General features: G+C 42.4%; 1 long non-coding RNA gene, 2 other non-coding genes and 1 pseudogene across 4 annotated transcripts; all 4 read right to left on the bottom strand.

The window, feature by feature from the left end:
* Positions 1–5651: 5651 nt before the first annotated feature.
* Positions 5652–19801, bottom strand: LOC144340611 (pyruvate kinase PKM pseudogene; annotated as a pseudogene).
* Positions 19802–22981: 3180 nt separating this feature from the next.
* Positions 22982–24757, bottom strand: LOC696998 (uncharacterized). Of its 2 annotated transcripts, none has more exons than XR_001444354.3 (6): positions 24624–24757; positions 24066–24114; positions 23888–23964; positions 23730–23803; positions 23317–23386; positions 22982–23092 (listed from the first exon to the last, which is right to left on the bottom strand). It is a non-coding gene; the product is annotated as an uncharacterized LOC696998 (long non-coding RNA). The 2 variants fall into 2 exon arrangements; XR_001444353.3 differs by having other exon boundaries at positions 24620–24659.
* Positions 23189–23261, bottom strand: LOC114677872 (small nucleolar RNA SNORD50). The gene has a single exon (XR_003729300.1). It is a non-coding gene; the product is annotated as a small nucleolar RNA SNORD50 (small nucleolar RNA).
* On the bottom strand, positions 23523–23592 carry LOC114677873 (small nucleolar RNA SNORD50). Its single transcript, XR_003729301.1, has one exon. It is a non-coding gene; the product is annotated as a small nucleolar RNA SNORD50 (small nucleolar RNA).
* Positions 24758–26242: the final 1485 nt, after the last annotated feature.

Here is a 26242-nt window from a genome sequence, read left to right as displayed (position 1 = left end):
GGGGAAGGAGAACTTCTTGCAAGTGTGATATTGGAGAGGTAATATACCATCATATTGGGACAGCCTTGCACACCATCTGGAGCTGAGGCTTTCACACTTTTTTGACCATGACTAAAAGAAAAAGATATATTTCATATTATCAGCAGCTTACACATTTCATGTATATGTATATAAGAACTATATTTCATGAGAATACTTTTACTATGTCCAAAGCTCTTTTATATTTTCTATTTCATGTTCACTTTTACTTTTAAAAAATTCTGTCTTCTACTAGACTACACTGAGCCTTAGTGTGAATTAGAAATAAGTGTTCTCTCTAGGCAGATATAGTTAGAGACTGTGAAGATCAGGCCTTGAAGAGTGGAAGGGGCAGTGGAAAGTGCCTTTATCCAAAAAAGATGCCTCTTCCCCAAGTTGGATGAAACTCCACATATTTGCCCCCAACATTTGGAGAGCATGGGGCGAGAGTGCAAACAGAAGCCTACATACCCTCAAGTCTATTTAAAAACTGTAGACCAATCTAACCAACCAATAAATAAAATGTGTTCTGGCCGGGCATGGTGGCTCACGCCTGTAATCCTAGCACTTTGGGAGGCCGAGTCGGGCGGATCGCCTGAGGTCAGGAGTTCAAGACTAGCCTGGCCAACATGGTGAAACCCCATCTCTACAAAAATACAAAACATTTGCCGAGCATTATGGCAGGTGCCTGTGATCCCTGCTACTTGGGAGGCTGAGATGGGAGAATTGCTTGAACCTGGGAGGGGGAGGTTGCAGTAAGCCAAGATGGCACCATTGCACTCCAGCCCGGATGACAGAGAGATTCCATCTCAAAAGAAAGAGAAAGTGTTCTACCCTTCTACCTTGACTTATATAACTTCATAGTGACCTCAAAGATTCAAGTACCAATTTAGAATTCTTGGACTCAGAATTCAATGTAGGTGGCCGGGCACAGTGGCTCACGCCTATAATCCCAGCACTTTGGGAGGCCGAGGCGGGTGGATCACGAGGTCAGGAGTTCAAGACCAGCCTGGCCCATATGGTGAAACCCTGTCTCTACTGAAAATATAAAAATTAGCCGGGCGTGGTGGCACTCACCTGTAGTCCCAGCTACTCTGGAGGCTGAGGCAGGAGAATCGCTTGAACCCGGGAGGGGAGACGGAGGTAGCAGTGAGTCGAGATTGTGCCACTGCGCTCCAGCCATCCAGCCAGGGCGACAGAGCGAGACTCCATCAAAGAAAAAAAAAAAAAAAAAAAAGAATTCAATGTAGGCACATAACTTCAAGCCTGCTCCCCTTCTTTTCCCACCCTGAACTCCACCCTATCCAAAAAGGGCTTTTTGTCCATATACATCTGAACACTCTGTCCTAGTCATCCAAGTTCTATTCACCATTCCCTCTCCTCCCAGCAAACAGTTAGAAGTGAACTTTCAACTGTTTGAGTAGGAAAATATGTAGTCCTGGGTAACTGAACTAGAATTTTGTGTGTGTGTGTGTGTGTGTGTGTGTGTGTGTGTGTGTGTGTGTGTGTATTTAAGAGATAGAGTATTGCTATGTTGCTCAGGCTGGACATGAAATCCTAGGTTCAAGCAATCCTTCTGCCTCAGCCTCCTGAGTAGCTGGGGCTACAGGCATGTGCCACTATGCCTAGCTGAAAATGGGTTTTCATGTCAAAGTGGCATGGCATGAGAAATCCAAGAGCAAGGTCCTCTAAAGCTTGGTTACTCAAAATGTGGTCCTTGGACACAGCATGGACACCCCTGGGGAGTGCGCAAAAATGAGGAACCTCAGGTCTCATCTCATACCAATTAAAGAAGAATCTGCAGATCCTAAATTGATTTGCATGCACTTTGGAGATTAGACACACTACTATCAAGTGGGGGCCCCAAAATAGTGGCTTCTTTTCCTTGGTGTAAGGTCATTACTGCACCCCCACGTCAGGATGCAAAGCAGGACAGGCAGAGTGCAGGCTGGATTCCCAATCCCTTTTTCCTTTTGAGTATCATTGTGTAAAATGCAACTGTAAGGGAAGGCTCTGGCAAGTCTCAGAAACATTTGTTTTTTGTTTTTTTGAGACAGAGTCTTGCTCTGTCACCCAGGCTGGAGTGCAGTTGTGCCATCTCGGCTCACTGTAGCTTCCATCTCCTGAGTTCAAGAGATTCTCCTGACTCAGCCTCCCGAGTAGCTGGGATTACAGGTGTGCACCACCACACCTGGCTAATTTTTTGTAGTAGAGATGGGGTTTCGCCATGTTGACCAGGCTGGTCTTGAATTCCTGACTTCAGGTGATCCTCCCACCTCAGCCTCCCAAATTGCTGGGATTATACGCATGAGCCACCACTCCTGCCCTGAAGATTCTTAGAATGTCATTGCCTTCTTTGTTTCTTCAAAGCAAGATCTGATTCCCCAGTGGAAAGCATGGCTTTTCTGTGCTCACCGAGACTCAGCACATTTCTTTTGTACTCACTTCGAGACTTACTGAACTCCCACATATCATGGGTCCACTGGAATCCTGTGCTCATGAGGCATCATGGCTACTGTATGGAAATGGAACAGCAAAAAATGGTAGGCACACATATTGCATATATCTCCCCTGCTCACACATGTGCTCTATTGTCCCATTGGGCTTCACTTACAAAATACAAGTTTAAAGATAAAATTATTAAGAATTTCAAGTTGGCAATAGTAGAGCTTAAAACCAAGCATGGAGCCCTTTGAGTGTGAAGCCCTGGGTGACTGCACAGGTCATCTGCCCATGAATCCCACTTTGAGAGCCACAGCAGAGGCAAAAAGACCAATATAGAGGGCACTATAATAATCAAGGCAAAAAAAGGTGGTGGCTAAAACTGTTAACTGTTGACGTTGGCAAGGACAAATTCAGTGGAGTGATGGAAGCAAAGATGAGAATGCAGTGGGCTACAATGTGAGTAGATCAGCATACAAGGCAGGTGTAGACAACTCTTTCAAGAAATGTGACTGTAAAAGAAGACTGTGGAATAACTTGGTAGCTAGAAGGAAACTTGAAGGCAAGGAATATTATAATTTTTATATAAAGAGATTTGGGACATTTAAAAGTGAGAGGAGCCAGAAGAGAGGGAGAAGTAGAAAACAGAGGATAAAAAAGAGATAATCTATATGTCTAGGCTTTTAGAAGGGCAGTTAAGCTCTACAGCAAGGGCAGGGATCTTTGTTTTGCTTACTGTTTTGTGCTGATAATAGCACATTAGTTTCCTAGGGCTTTTATAACAAAGTACCACAAACTGGGTGGCTCAAAACAACAAAAATTTGTTATCTCACAGTCCTGGAGGCTAGAAGTCTGAAATCAAAGTTGGCAGAGTCATGCTCCCTCTGAAACCTTTCTTGCCTCTTCTCAGCTTCTGGTGGTATACAGGCAATCTATGACATTCCTTGGCTTGTAGTGCATAACTCCAACCTCTACCTTTATCGTCACATAATGTTCTCTCTGTGTCTGTCTTTTTTATGGCCCTCTGTTATAAAGACTGCAGTCATATTGGATTAGGACCCACCCTACTCCAGCGTCACCTCATTTTAACTCACTACATCTGCAATGATCCTATTTCCATTCTGTGGTACTAGGGATTAAGACTTCAACATATCTTTTTTGGGAAGACATAATTCAACCTATAACAAACTAGTAAATTCTGTATTTGTTGAATGAATGAATGAATGAATGAATGAATGAATGTGATTCAGAGCACTGGAGGAGAAATTTGCCTTACCCCAGAGGACACCATTCTATTGTAGTGAGAGGGAATGAAAAACAGTGGATACATGTGAAAACTGGTGTAAGGAAATTGTGTTGTCTGACAACATCAAAATTCTCCATGAAGAGGGAGGTAAAACCATATTTTTAGGTGAGGAAAGAATTGAGATAGGGGAGGAAGGAGTGAAGAGATGTGGAGGAGAAAGGAAGTCTGAGGAACAAAAACTGACAAAGTGGCTGGGCACGGTGGCTCATGCTTGTAATCCTAGCACTTTGGGAGGCTGACGCAGATGTATCATGAGGTCAGGAGATTGAGACCAGCCTGGCCAACATGGTGAAACCCTGTCTCTACTAAAAATACAAAAATTAGCTGGGTGTGTTGGCACGTGCCTGTAGTCCCAGCTACTCAGGAGGCTGAGGTGGGAGAATCACTGAACCTGGGAGGCGGAGGTTGCAGGGTTGCAGTGAGCCGAGACCATGCCATTGCACTCCAGCCTGAGTGACAGAATGAGACACCGTCTCAAAAAAAAAAGAAAGAAAACTGATAAGGGAAACAAGAATTGCCTGTAGTATTGAGAACCTGGTTGAGTTGGAGACCATAAATTTATGGTGGCATAAGTCTGCGCTGCCATATGATTTAGGCAGCAAGGCTCAGTAATACTGGCATGTTATTGGGAAAGGCAATTGGTTGAATCAATCCATAGCTAGGTTTTTCCAGGTAGTGTTACAGACCAATGGATTCTTCTTGCCCACTGCACAGAAAAGCCAATACAATGAGATAGCAGTGTTGCAGCAGAGAGTTTAATTGTAGCAAGGCAACTGGATGGAAGGATGGGAGATATTTCTTGAATCTTCCTCCTGGAGAACTCAGAGGCTAGGGTTTTGAAGGATAATTTGGTGGGCTGGGTCTAGAGAATGAATGCTGTTGATTGATTAGGGATGAAATCATAGGGACTTTGAAACTGTCTTTGTGCCCTGAATCAGTTTCTGCATGGGGTGGGGGGGTGTCAGGGAATCACAGGACCCATAGTCAGTTCTTTGGCATGGGCCACAGGTACAGCTAGCATCTGCCAGGATGCCAAAGTCTGAAAAATATCTCAAAGACCAGTTTTAGATTTTACAATGGTAATGTTATTTATAGGAGCAATTAGGGTTACAAATCTTGTGACCTCCAGCTATGTAACTCCTGAACAGTAAACACTTACAGAAAAGTAAGCTAGGGAACAATGGCTTGTTATCGTTTAACTGTGTCTACGTCTTCACAGAATTCAGGCCACTCCCATAATTCTAACATTGTGGACTTTCATTAGCTTTAGGGAGGCAGTTTTGGTTCCTGAACAATAAGGGGTTAGTTTTAAGAAGGGACTGCTATCATCCTTGCTTTAAACTATCAACTAAATTCTTCCCATAGTTAGTTTGAACTGTGCCCGAGAATGAGCAAGAGTAGTTAGGCCTTGTGAGGTTAGAAGCAAGATAGAGTCAGTTATGTTAGATTTCTCTCATTGTTATAATTTTTGCAAAAGTGATTTCAGTAGTTGCCCAGGAAAGAAGACAGGGTAAGGAAGTTGGGAATATTGCATGAGAGAGCCACCAATAAACCTTGAAATTAGGCTGGATAGGAAGGGAAGTTAAAAACAAGTAGAATTTGATATGAAATGCAGAGGTCCTTAACTTTTCTTGCCGTAGACGACTTTGCCAGTCTGATGAAGCCTATTGACCCCTTCTCAAAAAATATTTTAAAATGCATAAAAGATGCTCTTCAATTTACAATGAAGTTATGTTCCAATAAACCCCACTGAAAATATTGTAAGTTGAAAATGCATTTAATATAACTAACCTACTGAATATCATAGTTTTCCTAGTCTACCTTAAATGTGCTCAGAACACTTACTTTATCTTATAATTAGGCAGAATCATCTAACGCAAAGTTAAAATGTTGAATATCTCATATGCTTTATTAAATATTGCAGTAAAGTGAAAAACACAATGATTTTATGAGTATTTGACCTACAGTTTCTACTGAAAATGCATTGCTTTCACACCATTGTAAAGATGAAAAATCATAAGTTGAACCATTGTAAGTTGGGGACCGTCTGTACAAGATTACACATGAAACCCTTTACATTAATATACAACTATCAAAATATTTAAACAAACCAAAAGTGTCCCATAGTAATATATGTGCTTCTTTGCATTAAATAACAAAATCTGTGACAGGCTTAAAGAGAAACATAATTTCTACATAGAAGTAATGTAGAGGTTTACATATTTGTGTCTGATCTGAACTGTAAGATATATAAAAATAGCTGTGACTCTTAGTTCCTGTGGGAAGGTAAGAGCCTAACTCCGGTGGGCAAGTGGGCAGCTTGCTCCAATGTGCAATAATTGCCTTTCTAATTTCATGGACATTAGATGCCACGTGGATGAAAGAGGCAAACACCATATCCACATCCAATCCTACCCCACACTTCAGATCCTGGATGTCCTTTTCTGACATGGCAAGCACGTCCACAGCCACCAGGAAGGTCTACACCCTTTTTGCTGCCCAAGGAGCCACCATTTTCCACTGCTATCACCAGGAGGTCAGTACCTTTCTGCTCTGCCTGCAGAGAAATAAGTTATTACATCTGTAGATCTTGCTGCCCACTTCCACTACCTTACAAATGTTCTTGTAGTCCAGCCACAGGAAGTTCTAATCATAGTTTTCCATGTAGGCATTATCCAGTGTGATCTGAAGGTGGCTCCCTTCTTCAGCTCCACCTCCATGGGGACACTGCTCTGTGTGAGCCCAGTTCGTATCTCAGGCCCATTAGTGTCCAGAGCCACAGCAACTAGCCGCTAGAGATTGGGGTTCGAAGCAAAGCTTTCCAGAGTTGTGCACACGTTCTTGATAGTCTCTGCGTGGTACTCAAAAGTTCAGACAAGCCATATTAATTCCAGACTTAATCATCAGCATTTCCACCAATCAGGAAGCTGGGCTGATAGTACAGATGATGCCAGCATTCTGGGCTGTGGGGGTGGCCAGTCAGTGTTCAGACAGCACACATGCTACAGCAGTGTGTCAACTACGACCGTGGGCAGCTGCTGAGTCTGAAATGAAGGCCCTCCTGGCTTCACTCTGGGGCTTCCACTTGGCTTCTGAGGTCTTCCAGCATTTTCTCGCTCAGACTACTTGTAAATGCAGAGAGGTCAGGAGCCTAGGGATATTCACTCCTGTCCATTATATATGTTTTATTCCAGAATGTCTATTTGATTGTTTTCATATCATACGAATTATTTTTGATGGTCTTTTATTTCTGTATCATATACCAATGTCTCCCTTTATTTCTTTACACATTTTAACATACTCATTTCATAATTTTTATTTAAAATTTCTGTATCTGAAGTCCTTGTGAGTCTGGTCTTGAGGTTTGAAGATTTTGCTAATTCTTATTCATGCTGGCTCAGTTCCTTGTGTGTTTTGGATTTTTTTTTTCACTTTTAAATGTTTTTAAGTTGACATATTATAATTGTACATATTCGTGGGGGTACATAGTGATGTTTCAATATATATAATGTATAGTCATCAGATCGGGGCAATTAGCACATCCATCATCTCAAACATTTATCATTTCTTTGTGTTTAGGAACATTCAATATCCTCCTTCAAGTTATCTGAAAGTATATATTATTGTTTAACTATAGTCATCCACAGTGGTATAGAACACTAGAACTTATTCCTTCTACCTAGCTATAATTTTGTATCTTTTTTTTTTTGAGACAGAGTTCTACTTTTGTTGCCCAGGCTGGAGTGCAGTGGTGCAATCTCGGCTCACCACAACCTCCGCCTCCCAGGTTTAAGCGATTCTCCTGCCTCAGCCTCCCGAGTAGCTGGAATTACAGGCATGCACCACCATGCCCAGCTAGTTTTTTGTATTTTTAGTAGAGACAGAGTTTCTCCATGTTGGTCAGGCTGATCTCAAACTCCTGACCTTAGGTGATCCACCCACCTTGACCTCCCAAAGTGCTGGGATTATAGGCATGAGCCACCACCCCCAGCCTTAATTTTATATCCTTTAACAAATCTCCCCTATCTTCCCATTTCCCATAGCCCTGCCAACCTCTAGTATCCTTTGTTCTACATTTTACTTCTATGAGATCAACTTTTTTTTTTTTTTGAGACGAAGTCTCACTCTTGTCCCTCAGGCTGGAGTGCAATGGCACGATCTCGGCTCACTGTAACCTCTGCCTCCTGGGTTCAAGCAATTCTCCTGCCTCAGCCTCCGGAGTAACTGGGATTATAGGCACCCGCCACCGCACCTGGCTAATTTTTGTATTTTTAGTAGAGATGGGGTTTCACCATGTTGGCCAGGCTGGTCTCGAACTCCTGACCTCAGGTGATCCACCTGCCTCTGCCTCCCAAATTGCTGGGATTACAGGCGTGAGCCACTGTGCCCGGCAAGATCAACTTTTGTTAGTTTCCACATGAGTGAGAATGTGTTGTGTTTAACTTTCTGTTCCCGGCTTATTTCACTTAACATAGTGTCTTCCGGTTCCATTCATGTTACTGCAGATGACATGATGTAATCTTTTTTATGACTGAATAGTAGCTCATTGTGTATATATACACCACGTTTTCCTTTTTTTTTTTTTCTTTTGAGACAGGGTCTTGCTCTGTTGCTCAGCTTGGAGTGCAGTGGTGCTATCATGGCTCACTGCATGGCTCATTGCAGCCTCAATCTCCTGGGCTCAAGTGATACTCCCACCTCAGCCTCCCAAGGAACTAGGACTACAGGCGCACACTACTGTACTTAGCTAATTTTTAAAATTTTTTGTAGAGATGGATTCTTGCTACGTTGCCCAGGCTGGTTTTGAACTCCTTGGCTCAAGCAATTCTCCTACTTCAGCTTCCCAAAGTGCTGGGATTACAAGTGTGAGCCACTGTGTCCAGCCCAAATTTTCTTTAACCATTTATCTGTTGTTGGACACCTAGGTTTATTTCATATCTTAGCTATTGTGAATAGTGCTGCGATAAACATGGGGATGCAGATGACTCTTTGGAAAAAAACAGCTGTGCTTTCTATTGGTGACAAACCCATAGATATTGCTAGTACTACTGTGGTGTACAGTCTACATTTGTTATTGAAGGAAATTCTAAATTTCAGTTAGTGTTTAGTAAAAGTATACATATTTTCCCCTGTCCAAGTTCACAGACTTCTTGAATTTTATCCATGGCTCTCTATGGGACAGTGGAATCCCAGGTAAAAAGGGAGGAAGTGGAGGGAGAAAGTGGAGGAAGTCAAAGAAATAATAAACCAAATTGTTTGGACATTGACTTGTGAATATTAGAAATAGATGTTACAGAATAGAGCCACGAACCTGGTCTCAAACTCTTCAAAATTAGTAAGGGGCAGTAACCACCAAGTAGGAAAATGATAGCCTTGAAGTAAGACAAAAGGTGACAAGCCAGGTGACATGAACATGAAAAGATCAAGGGGTTTTACATAAAGATGGAGGAGTAATTGTTAAGAAGTGGCAGTAGGGAGTCTGGGCATGGTGACTCACGCCTGTAATCCCAGCACTTTGGGAGGCTGAGGCGGGCAGATCACTTGAGGCCAGGAGTTCAACACTAGCCTGGCCAACAGGGCGAAACCTTGTCTCTACTAAAAATACATAAATTAAGCCGGGCATGGTGGCTCACACCTGTAATTGCAGCACTTTGGGAGGCAGAGGCAGGTGGATCACTTGAGGTCAGGAGTTCAAGACCAGCCTGGTTAACATGGTGAAACCCCATTTCTACTAAACATATAAAAATTAGCTGGATGTGGTGGCACACACCTGTAATCCCAGCTACTTGGGAGGCTGAGGCAGAGAATCACTTGAACCTGGGAGTTGGAGGCTGCAGTGAGCCGAGATCGTGCCACTGCACTCCAGCCTGGGCAACAGGGCAAGACTCCATCTTAAAAAATAAAATAAAATAAAAAAATAAAAATACATACATTGGCTGGGTGTGGTGACATGCGTCTGTAATCCCAGCTACTAGGGAGGCTGAGGCATAAGAATCTCCTGAACCTGGGAGGGAGGTTGCAGTGAGCCAAGATTGTGCCATTGCACTCCACCTGGGTGACAGAGTAAGACTGTGTCTCAAAAAAAAAGAAGTGGCAGTACAGGGCAAGGAAGATACTAACCTTAACTTCATACCTGAGGAAGGAAGCAAGCTGCAGCAAGAGAAAGCAGTACCCTAAGGAGGGAAGAATCAGATTTTAATTAGGGCAAGGAGGTGGAAGAAATGCATGCCCACAAAAAAAGGTCGAGGATATGGGGGTAGTTTCTTATCCCTGTAGACTGTGCAGTGGAAAGATTGAGAGAGAGAGGGCCATGTTGGGGGGTAGTGTAGACTAGAATGACTGCAAATGGATATGAGAGGATAGATTACCAGAGAGGTTTAATTTTTTAATGGTAATATAAACCCACTAGCTAGAGATTATTCTACTGTCCAGAGATAACCAGTGTACCATTAAACATTTGGACTATTTATTACTGTAAACTTTGTCATCCTGATAAAATTCAAGGCAACCTGAATTTCTAAAATTGATTAAATAACCATTTAATATCTACAAAAATAAAATGCAGCCGGGCACGGTGGCTCACACCTGTAATTGCAGCACTTTGGGAGGCCGAGGCAGGTGGATCACTTGAGGTCAGGAGTTCGAGACCAGTCTGGCCAACATGATGAAACCCCATCTCTACTAAAAATACAAAAATTAGCCGGGTGTGGTGGCATGCACTCCAGCCTGGGCAACCAAGTGAGACTTTGTCTCAAAAAAAAAAAAATAAATAAATAAAAAATAATCCAGGCGCGGTGGCTCACACCTGTAATCCCAGCACTTTGGGAGGCCGAGGTGGGCAGATCTGAAGGTCAAAAGATCGAGACTATCCTGGCCATAGTGAAACCCTGTCTCTACTAAAAATCCAAAAATTAGCTGGGCATGGTGGCACATGCCTGTAGTCCCAGCTACTCAGGAGGCTGAGACAGGAGAATTGCTTGAACCCAGGAGGCACAGGTTGCAGTGAGCTGAGATCACGCCACTGCACTCTAGTCTGGTGACAGAGTGAGAGTCCGTCTCAAAAAAAAAAAAAAAAAAAAAGGATAAAAAAAGAATAAAAGAAAATGCTCTCAATATTGCCAATGAAAAGAATGAGTAGGAGAATTTTTAATAATGTTGACAATTGTCATGATAGAAATTAAATGAGCTGGCCTGATCCTGGCTCACTGCAATCTCCATCTCCTGGGTTCAAGCACCTCCCGAGTAGCTGGGATTACAGGCATGCACTATCACACCCAGCTAACTTTTTTTGTATTTTCAGTAGAGACAGGGTTTCACCATATTGGCCAGACTGTTCTTCAACTCCTGACCTCAAGTGATTCACCCGCCTTGGCCTCCCAAACTGCTAGGATTACAGGTGTGAACCACTGTGCCCAGCCCCAGTTAGTCACTTATACTCAGGTAGAAGAGTGTTTAAGGCCGGGCACGTTGGCTCAGCCTGTAATGCCAGCACTTTGGGAGGCCGAGGCAGGCAGATCACCTGAGGTCAGGAGTTCAAGACTGGCCTGATGGTCATGGAGAAACCTCGTCTCTAGTAAAAATACAAAATTAGCCAGGCGTGGTGGTGCATGCCTGTAATCCCAGCTACTCAGGAGGCTGAGACAGGAGAATCGCTTGAACCTGGGAGGTGGAGGTTGCAGTGTCGAGATCATGTCATCGTACTCCAGCCTGGGCAATAAGAGTGAAACTCCATCTCGGAAAAAAAAAAAAAAAAAAAAGGAGTGCATAAGATGTTGTGTTAGCCATGGTGGTTGACACCCCAACATTCATTTTGTCCCCAAATGATTGGTTCACATCAATCATAGTAATGCCATTCTCCTTCATAGTAAGTAGTTTAGTAATGGATATATGATCTAATCTTGGTAAATGAGCTGTGAAGTGTGGTCTGTCAGAAGTTTCTGGAACAGATTTCCTCATTCTCAAGAAGAATAAAATAAGAGATAATCCCTCCTTTCCTCTGGCTAACGTTGTGTCTGGATACGATGTCTGGAACTACTGCCACCAGTTTGTGACCATGAGGGAAGCCATCCTGAGGGCAAAACTTACAGACCTAGGATGATGGAGCAGAAAATGGAACAAATCTGGGTTCTTAATATAATAACTGAGCCCTTACATCAATTTACTTTCATTACCTCTGAGCTTCCTTTTACAAGAGCTAAGAAATTTGGCCAGGTGTGGTGGCTCACGCCGAGGCGGGCGGATCACCTGAGGTCAGGAGTTCGAGACCAGCCTGGCCAACATAGCGAAATCCCGTCTCTACTAAAAGTACAAAAATTAGCTGGGTGTGGTGGAGGGCACCTGTAATCCCAGCTACTCGGGAGGCTGAGGCAGGAGACTCACTTGAACCGGGAGGCAGAGGTTGCAGTGAGCCAAGATCATGTCACTGCACTCCAGCCTGGGCGACAAGAGAGCGACTCCGTCTCATAAAAGAAAAAAACGTGGGCTGGGCGCGGTGGCTCACGCCTGTAATCCCAGCACTTTGGAAGGCCGAGGTGGGCGGATCACGAGGTCAAGAAATCGAGACCATTCTGGCCAACATGGTGAAACCCCGTCTCTACTAAAAATACAAAAATTAGCTGGGCTTAGTGGTGCGCGCCTGTAATCCCAGCTACTCGGGAGGCTGAGGCACGAGAATCGCTTGAACCCGGGAGGTGGAAGTTGAATCCGGAAGGCGGAGGTTGCGAGTAGAAATGGAGCCGCTGCACTCCAGCCTGGCAACAGAGCAAGACTCCGTCTCAAAAAAAAAAGAAAAAGAAAAAAAAAAAAAAAAAAAAAAAAAGGTCCGGGCGCGGTGGCTCACGCCTGTAATCCCAGCACTTTGGAAGGCCGAGGCGGGCAGATCACGAGGTTAAGAGATTGAGACCATTCTGGCCAACATGGTGAAACCCCGTCTCCACTAAAAAATACAAAAATTAGCTGGACCTGGTGGCGCTCGCCTGTAGTCCCAGCTACTTGGGAGGCTGAGGCACGAGAATCGCTTGAACCTGGGAGGCGGAGAGTGCAGTGAGCCAAGGTCATGCCCCTGCGCTCCAGCCTGGTGACAGAGCGAGACGCTGTCTCCAAAAAAAAAAAAAAAAAAATTTGTATAGTTTAAGCCATTTTGGGTTTGATGTTATATTCGAGTAAAAGCATCTTAAGATAGAGATGGCGTTTTATTACGAGATATGTATGGAAGATATGTTGAAATATAAAAAGTATATTTTGGAAAGTTTTATTACGTTGAAGCCAGGCATAGTGACATATTACTGTACTCCCAGCTACTTGGGAACCTGAAGCAGGATTGCTTGAGCCCAGAGTTAGAAGCTACAGTGAGCTGTGATCAAGCCACTGCACTCCAACCTGGGCAACAGCAAGAAACCTTGTCTCTTAAAAAAAAAAAAAAAATATATATATATATAATGTATATAATATATATATTATAGGTATGTGTTATATATGTAACACACACATATATGTATATATTTTATACATATATATATATATAATCACACACACATATATCTCAAAACATCCTTTGCTGGCATTAAACTCTCCAGCTGTGAGTTCTTCACCTTGCCAAGTGAAGTGGGAGCACACCAGCACTTTGGGAGGCTGAGGTGAGAGGATCACTTGAGTCCAGGAATTTGAGACCAGCCTGGGTAAAAGAGAGAGGCCCTGTCTCCATGAAAAAAGAAAAAAAAAAAAATGCCAGTTGTGTGTGGTGGCATGTGCCTGCTAGTTGCAGCTACTTGGGAGGCTCCTGGGCTCAAGTCATCTGTGTGTCTTGGCCTCCCAAAGTGCTGGAATTATAGGTGTGAGCCATCACTCCATGCCGTGCTGGGGTTTTTTGTTTTTTGTTTTTTTTTTGACACAAGAGTCTTCACTCTGTGGCCCAGCCTGCAGTGCAGTGGCATGATCTTTGCTCACTGCAACCTCCACCTCCCGGGTTCAAGCGATTTTCCTGCTTCAGTCTCCTGAGTAGCTGGGATTATAGAAGCGTGCCAGCACGCCTGGCTAATTTTTGTATTTTTAGTAGAGACGGGGTTTCACCATGTTGGTCAGGCTGGTCTCAAACTCCTGACTTCACAGATCACAAATTTTTTAACTGAAGGAATCTGATGGACTTAACTTATTCGAACGTAGTGGCTCACAATATTGTGTTTACTGCTATGCATTGAAACACCCAATTTTATTAACAGTTATAGCTAATGCATGATGACAAGCACTATATTAAACATTTTATATGCATTATTTCTTTTTCTCTTTTTTTTTTAGATGGAGTCTCCATCTATCACCCAGACTGAAGTGCAATGGCATGATCTAGGCTCACTGCAACCTCCACCTCCCGGGTTCAAGTGATTCTCCTGCCTCAGCCTCCCGAGTAGCTGGGATTACAGGCACCTGCCACCACACCCAGCTATTTTTTGTATTTTTAGATTTTTATTTTTATTTTTATTTTTTATTTTTATTTTTTTTTGAGACGGAGTCTCGCTGTGTCCCCCAGGCTGGAGTGCAATGGCACGATCTCGGCTCACTGCAAGCTCCGCCTCCCGGGATCCCGCCATTCTCCTGCCTCAGCCTCCCGCGTAGCTGGGACTACAGGCGCCCGCCATTGCGCCCGGCTAATTTTTTTTTTTGTATTTTTAGTAGAGACGGGGTTTCACCGTGTTAGCCAGGATGGTCTCGATCTCCTGACCTTGTGATCCGCCCGCCTCGGCCTCCCAAAGTGCTGGGATTACAGGCATGAGCCACCGCGCCCGGCTATTTTTAGATTTTTAGTAGAGATGGGGTTTCACCATGTTGGCCAGGCTGGACTTGAACTCCTGACATCCAGTGATCCGCCCACCTCAGCCTCCCAGAGTGCTGGAATTACAGGCGTGAGCCACCTCACCTGGTCTGCATTATTTCATTTAATGCATGTAAAGTGTCTCTAAAGCATATGCTCTGACTGGAATACTCTGAATTTAATCACTAGGAGAACACATGAGAGCACTGTAGAATCATGAAGACATTATATATCTATATGGACAGGTGGGCTATGTTTGTGGCAGCAGGAAAGGGCCCTGTTCTGTTACAGCACTAGCTAGAACACAATAAAATCAAATTGTGAAGAAACACAGTATCTTGTTAGAAATTAAGTCAACTTAAAAAATTCACAGATTAAAAAAATTTTATTCTATAAATTTCAAACAAGTACAAAAATAGAGAAAGAGTATAATAAACTCCCAAGAGCCCATCATCCAACATTAACAATTATCAACTTCAGGCTAATCTTGTTTCATCTATACCCTTCAACCACTTCCTTTGTTTTCTGCATTATTTTGAAACAAATCTCAGACATCAAATCATTTCATCCATAAATAACTCAGTATGTCTAAAAGATACAGCCTCTTTAACAACAAAAAGAGCCACAATGCCATTATCACACCTAACAAAGTCCCAATTATTTTTTGAAACATGAAATAGCCTGTATTTAAGCATGTATCTCATAAATGTTATCTTTTTTTTTTTTTTTACAATATTGAATGAGAATCCAACTGGGATGCAAACATTGAGAATGTTGATATATCTTCTCAGTTTCCTGATTTATAGGTTACCCATTCATCTCTTGTTGGTTTCTTTCCTTGCAATTTATTTGTTATAGAAATCATTTGTAGAGTTTTCCATAGTCTGGATTTTGCTGATTGTATCTCTGTAATGTAGTTTAACATTTTCCTCTGTCATCTGTAAATTGGTAATTATATCCAGAGGCTTTATCAAATTCATATTCATTTTTATTGTTTTCAGACAAGAGTCTGAAATAGGCAGTGTCAAATTCTTTCTTCAGGGACATATAATATTTCATCACCTCTTTTTTGGATGTTAGCAGTTGTTGATATTTATTGCCTATATATATTAATTCATTAGAATGTTGCAAAATGATGATCGAATTACGCCAATCTTTTTTCATTGTTAACTGGAATATATCAATAAAGACAAACTTTTTATCACTTTTTATTTGATTATGTCAGTACAGTTGGTATTGGAAAGTCCCTTTATTTGCAGTTCTGAAACTGATGATTAGCATCCTTTAACACTACTAAATTCAGTTTTTAAAAGCATCATTCTGAATTCATAGATTTGAAGACATTTTATGTCTTTTTCTCTATTACAGCTCAATAATAGTCAAATTTTCCATCTTTGGAAAGTGAGAGACTCTCCAAGTTGACTCCTGAGTTCCTTTTTTCTTTTGAGATGGATCTCCCTCTGTCACCCAGGCTGGAGTGCAGTGGTGAGATCTCAGATTACTGCAACCTCCGCTTCCCAGGTTCAAGCGATTCTTCTGCCTCAGCCTCCTGAGTAGCTGGGATTACAGGCACCCGCCACCATGCCCAGCTAATTTTTGTATTTTTAGTAGAGATGGGGTTTTACCATGTTGGCCAGGCTGGTCTCGAACTCCTGACCTCAAGTCCTCACTGGGATTACAGGCATGAGCCACCGTGCTTGGCCTCCTGAGTTCTTTTAACACAACTCTAACAGTCTTGCTACCTGCTATAGCAAGGTACAACAAGCTAATCTTGTACATTTCCTGTCTCAGATCTATTTCCTTTTAGTGGTAAGTGGTATTTAGAGGCCACAATCTGGGCCCTAGGGGTAGGGTTCGTAGATTTTGATGTGTATGAATCATACTTGGAGTTTCTGTGTTTTCTTTCACAGTGGTTCCCATTTGACTAAGAGTGAAATCCTTTCAATGACACATTAAGCCCTACATAAGGTGCATGCCTTGCTTCCTTTCTCACTATGCATGCTCCTTCTTATGGGCCACTGCTATGGAAATGCACTTTTCCCAGATATATGCACAGATCAATCTCTCACCCTCTGTTAGGTGAGAGATTGAGCTACGCACACATGTAAATCTCTGCTTAATTAATCTCACCTTTTCATTGAAGCCTATTCTGTCAACCCCATTTACTTCAATTGCCTCTTAGATGAGAGAATCCCCATTTGAAACTGCAATACTAATTATCTCCCCAAACCCAGTCCCAATATCTCATATTCTATTTTTTGTGTCACTTCTCATTTTTTAACATAGTTTATAATTTATTATATAATGTCCTTCTCGTCTACCTACAATGTAAGTTCCACAAGAGCAGAGGTTTTTGTTTGGTTCACTACTGTATCTTTCGTGCCTAGGATAGTACCTATACATGGTAGGCATTCAGGATATTTGTTCAATGAACAAATGAATGCAAACCTTAGTATATTTCTGAATCATCACACACTTAGTCTATCAGTATGGTTCAATCTCCTGAGGAACAGATTGAATTGAAAGCAAACAACATCCTTCAAGAAAGTGAGCTATATCAATATGTGGGGACAAGTCCATGAATTTCAAAACTATCCTAATATTTCTGGGCATGTGGCCAAACTGAACAATGTTTGTCTCCCTCTCTCCCTCCCTTACTTCCTTTGTTTTTCTCTCCCTTCCTCCGTTTCTCTCCTTCTCTTTCTTTCTCTTGAGACGGGGTCTTGCTGTGCCTAGGCTGGTCTTAAACTCCTGGGCTCAAGCGATTCTCCTGCCTCAGCCTTCCGAGTAGCGGGGATTACAGGCATGCCACCACGCCTGGCTGCTTTTTTCTTTTTTTTTTAAGGGCTAGTCAATGTACATTCACTTTTGAAAAAGAAATGTAGTATAAACTCAGAATCTCCATCAGCAATGAAATTCAAGTCAGAATTAAGATATATCTCAAAGAGTATACCTTACTATTGTTCCAGAGTAGTTTAGTGTGTTTAATGCTAATGTTCTCATTGAAGCAATTAAACTAATGAACTATTAGCAACAATTCCCAAACTGTACTTTTGTTTTTATTTTATTTATTTTGTTTTTTGAGACAGTCTTGCTCTGTCACCCAGGCTGGAGTGCAGTGGCGTGATCTTGGCTCACTGCAACATCCGCCTCCTGGGTTAAAGCGATTCTCCTGCCTCAGCCTCCCAAGTAGCTGGGATTAAAGGCTCATGCCACCATGCCAGGCTAATTTTCGTATTTTTAGTAGAGATGGGGTTTCACCATGTTGGCCAAGCTGATCTCGAACTCCTGACCTCAAGTGATCTGCCCGCCTTGGCCTCCCAAAGTGCTGGGATTACAGGCGTGAGTCACTATGCCTGGCCTTAATCAACTACTTTTATACAAAAGTACAGGTTGCGGCTGGGTGCAGTGGCTCACACCTGTAATCCCAGGACTTTGGGAGCCTGAGGCGGTCAGATCACGAGGTCATGGTGAAACCCTGTCTCTACTAAAACTACAAAAATTGGTTGGCCATAGTGGTGTGCGCCTGTAGTCCCAGCTACTTGGGAGGCTGAGGCAGGAGAATCGCTTGAACCTAGGAAGCAGAGGTTGCAGTGAGTTGAGATGGCACCACTGCACTCCAGCCTGGCAACAGAGCACGTCTGTTTCCAAAAAAAAAAAAAAAAAAAGTAGTTGATTAAAATTATTTAGTATAGGTGTGGCTACTCACATCAATAATCACAGCTACTCAGGAGGCTGAGGCAGGAGGACCACTTGAGGTCAGGAATTCAAGAACAGCTTGGGCTACAGAGTGAGCTCTCATTGCTTTAAAAAAAAAAAAAAGGCAGCTTGGTGAGGAGACTCACACCTGTAATCTCAGCACTTTTGGAGGCCAAGCTGGAAGGATCACTTGAGGTCAGGAGTTTAAGAGCAGCCTGGGCAACACAGTGACACCCCATCCCTACAGAAAGTAATACAAATCAGCTGAACTTGGTGGCACATGCTGAAGGATCTCCTGGTTATTTGGGAGGCTGAGTGGGAGGATCCCTTGAGCCCAAGAGTTCAAGGTGGCAGTGAGCTATGATTAGGCACTGCATTCCAGCCTGGGTGACAGAGTGAGACCCTGTCTCTAAAATAATTAATGACGATAACAATGATAATGTTATTTGGCCTGTATTTTTGTTACTGCTCATATCCATCTTTTTTAATGCACTAAATGTGTTTTTATTGATGGTATGGCCTCCAGTTATAAAAAATATGGATATAAGCCTAATAAAGACACAGTGCAAATAACTTCAAATAACTTTTTCTTTTTTTTTGAGAAAGGGTCTCACTGTTGCCCAGCTGGAGTGCAGTGGCACAATCATAGCTCACTGTAGTCTTGACCTCCTGGGCTCAAGCAATCCTCCCATCTCAGCTGCCACATAGCCAGATCCTCCAAGTAACCCAGTTACTTTTTAACACGTTGTAGAGATGGTCTTGCTATGTTGCCCACTGGTCTCAAATTCCTGGCCTTAAGCGATCTTCCCACTTTGGCCTCCCAAAGTACTGGGATTACAGGCATGAGCCACTGCACCTGACCTAATAAACTATTTTTGTACAAAGGACAATTTGGGGTTTGTTGCTAATAGTTGGTCACTTTAACAGCATCAATAAGAACACAGGCATTAAACACACTAAAATTCTCTAGGGCAATAGCAAGGTGTGTTCTTTGGGGTATATCTCAATTCTGACTTTTGAATCTCATCATTTATAGTGATTCTGGGCTTACATTATACTTCGTTTTGGGGTATTCAAAATATGAATTTTGGGGGTATACAGTCAGGACACAACAGCTTCTGACTTTTCTCATTTCTGTCTCTTTTGGATAATTTAAATCATGCCACCAGTTCCACCCTAAAAAACATGTTGAACTCCATTCCATTCGGTATTTTATGGATGCCAACACATTGTCCTAGGCACCAAGTTTAAACAGAGATTAAAGGGAAGTCTCTGCTTTAGAAGAACTGACACTCCAGGTCCAGAAGGGAGAAACCAATAATCACATATTACATGGCTCATTCCATAGTATAATTGGAGAGGGGCTTATTCTACCTTGTTTTCAGCAGCACGTTTCTATGGCACATCTGATCCTCTGTCATTACCTGTGACAATTTTCCAGCCCTCTTCTTTTTTTTTTTTTTTTTTTTCCCTTCCCTGATCAGCTTGGGATTACAAGGTCAATATAGTAATTTTAGCACTTTTACCTGCATCCTCAATACTCTTGACCCATTATTGCTCTGCTCCTCCTGGTCAGTTTATCTCTGATTTTGGATTAATCCAGTCTTATCTTTTTGCTCCCAAGGAGATAAGCACCACACAATACTGAATATACTGATTATCTTTGTTAAAATTAGTGGTTTTCAGCCTCTGCTGATACTTTATCAATGCTAGGCAAGTTTATAACTTGTCCATGGTCAGCTCCATTTTCTCCAAATCTGCAGGGTCTGATGAAAAAGCCTTATCATACCTCCTAAATTCCTCATCTTATTCTCTCCTGAAGATCACTTTGTTACTTTGCAAAGTCATGATCAGACACTAACTTCTTCAGTTTTCATGTTGACTAATGGTCTGTATTAAATCCAAGGCAATTTCCAGCAACTTTTGCTTGGTTCTCATCCTTCTTTTTCTTGGCTCATTTCATTCCAGGCATCCTTGGTTTTCTACTTAGTTTCTGTTCCTAACAAATATGGCACTTGAACTTGGCAGCAGATTCCTGTGTCCTGATTTTTGTCCCTTGGCACAAATTATTCTCTAGGATTTGAATAAACCTGGAATGTCCTAATCCTGAAAGGCCACAGGGTTCAACTCTTGGACACCTTTTTTTCTCTATTGGTGATCTCATCTAATCTTATGGCTTTAAATATGCCTTCCATATGTCGATGACTCCCAATTTTATTTTAGTCAGATCTCTCCTCTGAACTGTGGACCTCTATAACTACTCAAAAATCCCAATTTGAATATCATGTGCTATCTTAAACTTAACATGTTCAAAATCAAGCTAACAAGAGAACATTTTTGGAAGTGATGGATATAGTCATTATCTTGTTAATGGTTTCATGAGTGTATTCCTATGAAAAAAACTCATCAAATTGCATACTTTTTAAATGTACACATTTTTGTATATCAGTTATATCCACTACAGCAGGTAAGGACAAAACAATTTCCTGATCTCAGTGAAGTGATGCACATTTGTAAATTATCCCCTTCAAATGACAGATCTTTTGCATATTCTGAAGTGCCTTTTCCATTGCTCGTTTGAAGAGAACTATAATAAATGAAGTAACAAGAAAAGATAAAGTTCTCAAATAGGTTGGACTGGACTGTACTTGATTTGGGATTCTGATTAAACCCTCATAACTCTGATAAACTCAGCTACATGGCATGCTGAGACCTCAGCAGTGGGGAGACCAGGACTCATCAGAGTAAGAAAAGGAGTCTAGTTCTCATACTGAAAAGGTATCCTCTTCTGCCCCAAGATGGTCTCTAATGATGTTATTCTACAGGGTGGAATAAGATCAGAGGGAGTGGTAATATGCAGTTAAGTCATGCATATTAATATATACTTATAACTAAGTACTATGTTATAAGTATTGTTTGGATCCAGAACCAAGTTTTTGGAAAGGTAGGGAGGGTCCTACTCCCAGAAAAGGACTAGCAAAAGATAAGCAGTTTATTCTAGTAGGCTGAAATTCAAAGAAAGGCTCTAATCCCAACTGGGGAACTGTTACAAAAACCATGAAAACAGCTAAAAGCTCTTCCATACACACTGGGCAGTGAGGATTGATGTTAGTTCACAGGACACTTGACTGGGGAGCCAAGCACAGTGGATATTGGGTTTCCGGCAATAGAACTAATTTTAGAAAGCACCAAATGGTAGGTTTGAGCTTACTATATTTTAAGATTACCTGGAAGCCTGGTGTAAGGCAGAAGGAAAATTCCTGTTGGCTGAAGTCACTAAAGTCAGACACATGTAAATTGCCTTTGAACTTCTGAAGCCAATCAGAATCAAGGATATCCCAGTTTAATTATTATAGTCAAGCTCCTTAGGTCCTTAAGGATTTTTTTTAGCCTGGCCTGTTGCTCACGATAGAGCATAGAGGTGCAATTATGGCTGATTGTAGCTTCAGTTTCCTAGGTTCAAGTGATTCTATCTCAGCCTCCTGAGTAGCTGGAACAAGTGCACATCACCACACCCAGTTAGTTCTCTTATTTGTAGAGATGGCATCTTGCTGTTTCCAGGTTGGTCTCAAGCAACCCTTCCTAAGTGCTGGGATTACAGGCATGAGCCACTGCACCTGGTCCCAAGCAGCAGATATGCTCTGGAGGGTGAACTTATGCAACTGATCTTAACCAATATTGCCTGCGTTTTTAGGAGGCTATTACAGACTAACAGCCTCCTGTGTGATTAGAAATTGCCATCAAGGAGTCGGTAACCAAAACTGAGCTTTCAAGTTCAATTCCATTCAAGTTAAACCTTTTTGGATCTGACTCTAATTACAGGATATTCTTACATTTCTAACTCCCTTGCTCACGAATCTTAAGGGTATTTATAACATGTTTTCTGTCCCACACACATCCACCCTATTGGTACCCAAATCCTCAATATTTGTCTCTCAGACTCTGAACCATACTGTCTTTGCTCAGTATTTCTTGGGCCTATTTTCCCAACATCTGTGCTGGTTTAAACTCAAATCCACTTGTTCTATTTTCAAGAATTCTTCATAGCTTGACTTTTCCTTGGCATCCTGTGCCACTATTGACAAAATGGTGTTTTATTTCAGGAGTCTTGGCAGAGCCTAGCACAGGCCAGTGTATATAAATGTGGAGTACTAATTTTGATATCAACTAAGAAAATGTGACATATTAAAAGATCTATTGGGAGGCAAGGGAGTTAGAAGGAGCTACAGAAAAAGAGGTCAGAGGGCTCGAAAGCAAATAGTCTATTTCACAACTTTGTCTTGGTTGCCAGCTTTGACAAAAGGGAAATGGCACTCTTCCCTGAAAACTGTGGAATATGAATAGTCTTTTACCACATATTCTATAACAGTAAGTGCCTGGCCCTATTCTAGGCACTTTTGAAGTAATGAAACACAGATCTTAAAATTTTATGCAGAAGTTCTGGAAGGGGGAGAAAAACAATGATTAATAGTTTTATGTCTAGCAGGCAAGGGTTATCGGAGATCAAGGGTATAAATGCAAACACTGCTTTCACTGCCATCTTACACACACTACCTTCATAGTGAAGGTGTATTTTCTATCTCCAAATGTAATGTTACATGCCTAAGGCTTCTCTCTCATTTTATTTGGTAGTATCAGATAGTAGTGGATTTTCCATTTAATGCCCACCATGTTATTTCAGGACCTATTTAAAATAATTAAAAACAACATAATCCAAAATTACGTGTTTTATTTTCGTGTTTGTAAAACGAAGAGCTTTTTTTCTGGATGGTTTTCTTATCAGCTTTTCATACAACAGTCAAGTAAACCTCGTGGCACTAGCCCTAGAAAAGGAAAAACATGAGATTCTTACAAGACTACCAACATTACAACAGCTTATGTAAAAGCATTAAAAAAAAGTATTGTCCTTATAATGGTCCATCTCAGAAGCCAGATCCGTAAAATTTTTTTTTTCAACAGAAGTTCAGGTTCGGGATAAGATCATCACAGATAAGACCAAGGACACAATATTCACTAATCGCTAAGCAAACAGAAAAACTCCACTTACAGAAATAGTTGCAACTTTGGAACTTCCAAGACAATCTGGCCTCTTATCAATGGGCAGACAGCGACCCTCACTGTTGGCAGAAAAAAAAAAACAACAACCCGGGATTTTATAACAGAACTGTTATAAACTTTTACGGATCTTTTATAACAGAACTGTTATAAAATCCCGTCAACAAAATTTACTCCACTTCTGAATTATTGGTCTTAATCTCAGAAGCCGAATCCGTATTTATTTTTCTTCAGGTTATCAGCTTCGGGATAGGTTTCATCATTGATTAGACCAATCAGACCTTGTATATGTACATATTAACACATTAAACTGCACTTTTGTGACACTGACCATAAGCCAAGGTAAAGGTAAAAGGCAAGTATTATAGTACAAATACTGCAGAACTTTTAAGCCATACAACCTACTTCAAAATGAAGCTGCTAGTCAGTGACATCCGACATTCATTATCTTCACTGGCTGATCGTCCACACCCAGAATGCTGTTCAATGACAAAAAAATTTGATTTAGTCTAGGTGTGGATTAAATACTATGCTCTATCATAAAGTACTAGAACAACACATACCCATGAAGAGTGTCAGGTTTAACCAAGCGGTTTTCCATTAAATATTCTCCCGCATATTCTGGAATTCTTTCATGTATCTAACAAAAAAAAGTAAGTATCAAACGATGCAACAGTTCCTATTCCTGTAAATCAACAGGTTTACTCCTTTAGTTTGGTAACTAAGCTTAACAGCTCTTACCTTTGCATCTTCAGAGCTGCTCTGCTGGGCCATGACAGCGCCATTGTTCCTGCGGGAAACCGATAAGCATTCTCGCAGAAACGTCACACTCCAAGGTGTTTTTCCACACAAAACCTTTCCCCTTCATTAATCCGAATTGCACACAACGCCGCCTTCGAACAGCTCAGTCTCAATGCAGGGTTGAGGCTGCCCGTTTTAAAACAACGCCGACGGAAGGTCTTCGCCATTTTAGTAAAGGCCCCTTGCTCTTAAAACTAACCCTCTGCCCCAATTAAGTGTGGCTTTTCCGCCGCCGTTCAGGCACATGCCAGAGGCCAGCAAGCGCGGCACCCGTGGCCGATCAGCGTTCTCCTCACGCCAAAACTCGGAGCCTGTGGCCGTCACGACTCAATCTCAGTACATGTGGCGGTCGGGCTGCACATTTCCCACGTGCAAGCTTTCAACTCTCAGCACCCTAAGCTCTACACTAAGATGGTTTCACACTATCAAAACTCTTAACTCGGCCTGCACCTCCACCTTTTGCTCCAATACTCGCCCGCAACACCGACGCTTACCTACCACACAACCAAACGATCACGAAGGCCTACGTAAAAGACCGAGACGCGCAACCAGTAGCTCCTTATATAGCCTCCCCAGTCAGAACGAGGCTGCCCCGCCCTCTCGCACCTATTGGACATGGAAGTAGACAGGGGTGTGGCCGCGAATTAGCGGGAGCGCGCGCGGAGGCTCTTCCGAGGCCCGTCCCGCGTTGTGGCGCGCGCGCCGCAGGCCGGCCGCGCGCCCGGCCATTTCCCGGCGCGCGCCCGCAGGCGCACTGCGAAGCGTAGCTTGCTAGTTTTGCGCCCGACTTGGCCCTACGTGGCGCGGGTGTGGCGCCAGAATTCAAACAGCCGCAGTTGGAAACGACGCTATCGCCTGCCACAAGCCAAGTTCGCTCAGGATAGATGGGGTCTGAGAGTGGACCCAAGTTTTGCAGCACAGGGCCGCCTCAGCTTAGGACCGACTCGAGAAGCCGGGCTGGCTAGCCGGCGCCGGCTGTAGTGGGCCCCCAGCGGAGGCCGCCGGAGGAGCGGGCTAGCTCTGGCCGCAGCACTCCGGGGAAGGGCAGTTGGCTGGCAGAAAAGCTTGGGTGAAAAAGCAGACAGCGCCACGTGAGAACCGCCCCAGCGTGCGGGTCCTCAGGGCCTCAGGGCGGGCATCAAGGCCCCATGGGGGCCCATTCGTCTTCACGCTTCCTCGTGCCAAGCATCCGGTTACACTAAACCTGACCACACAAGTCTCCCTCAAACAGCGAACGTGAGGTTCAGTACTCCATTTCGCAGAGGAGAAAACTGAGGCTTAAAACAGCCAGGTAATTTGCCTAAGGTCACACAGCTGAAATGCTTTGCTAATTTTTAACTTCTTTGTACTCAATTAGTTATATTGAAAACGAGAGAAAGATTAATTTGAGGAGTATCCCTGAATACTTTATCCAGACGACAAACTTACAAAATTCAAAAGCAGTGCTTTCATTAATTAGCATGTTTGAGTTAATTTGTGTGCGTGTGTGCTTGTGCACACATTTGAACATTTCAGTATGTGAAAATTCAGGCCCTTGACTTCTGTATTTCAAAGCACTAAAGTTGTTTATGTGTGCATTTGATTATGGTCCGATTCTGCTAGAGTGTGGGAGAAACACATCTGATTTTGTGCTCTGCTGTTTATTTTTTCTTAAAACAGTGCCTAGCATTAAGTAGGTTGTTGGTAATGGTTAAATGAATGAATTAACAAATACATTCGGTGACTTTTTAGAAAATTAGAAGGAAGATCAAACTTCACATTCAAAGGCAGTGAAAAGCACTTTTCTCTAGCAGGAACCTAAATAATGAAGTATTGTCAGGGCCGGGCATTTTGTCGGTTTTTATATTACTTCGTAATGTCTAATATAAATTTTCATATTGCTCATAGTAAATAGTAAAACAAGCAAAATTAATACAGTACAAAAGGATATAAGAAGCAAAGTAGGCTGGGTGTGGTGGCTCATGCCTGTAATTACAGCACTTTGGGAGGCCGAGGTGGGAAGATTGCTTGAGCCCAAGACCCTGTCTCTATTGTATTAAAAAAAAAAAATTAAAAAGTTAACAAAAAAAAGCATAGTGAAAGTATCTTTCCACATGCCTGGGAATCTTCTCCCTAGT

The sequence above is a fragment of the Macaca mulatta genome, chromosome 4 (genome assembly GCF_049350105.2).
Source record: "Macaca mulatta isolate MMU2019108-1 chromosome 4, T2T-MMU8v2.0, whole genome shotgun sequence".
NCBI lineage: Eukaryota > Metazoa > Chordata > Mammalia > Primates > Cercopithecidae > Macaca > Macaca mulatta.
Note: the sequence above shows the minus strand (reverse complement) of the source record. Positions and strands in the feature narration are given on the sequence as shown.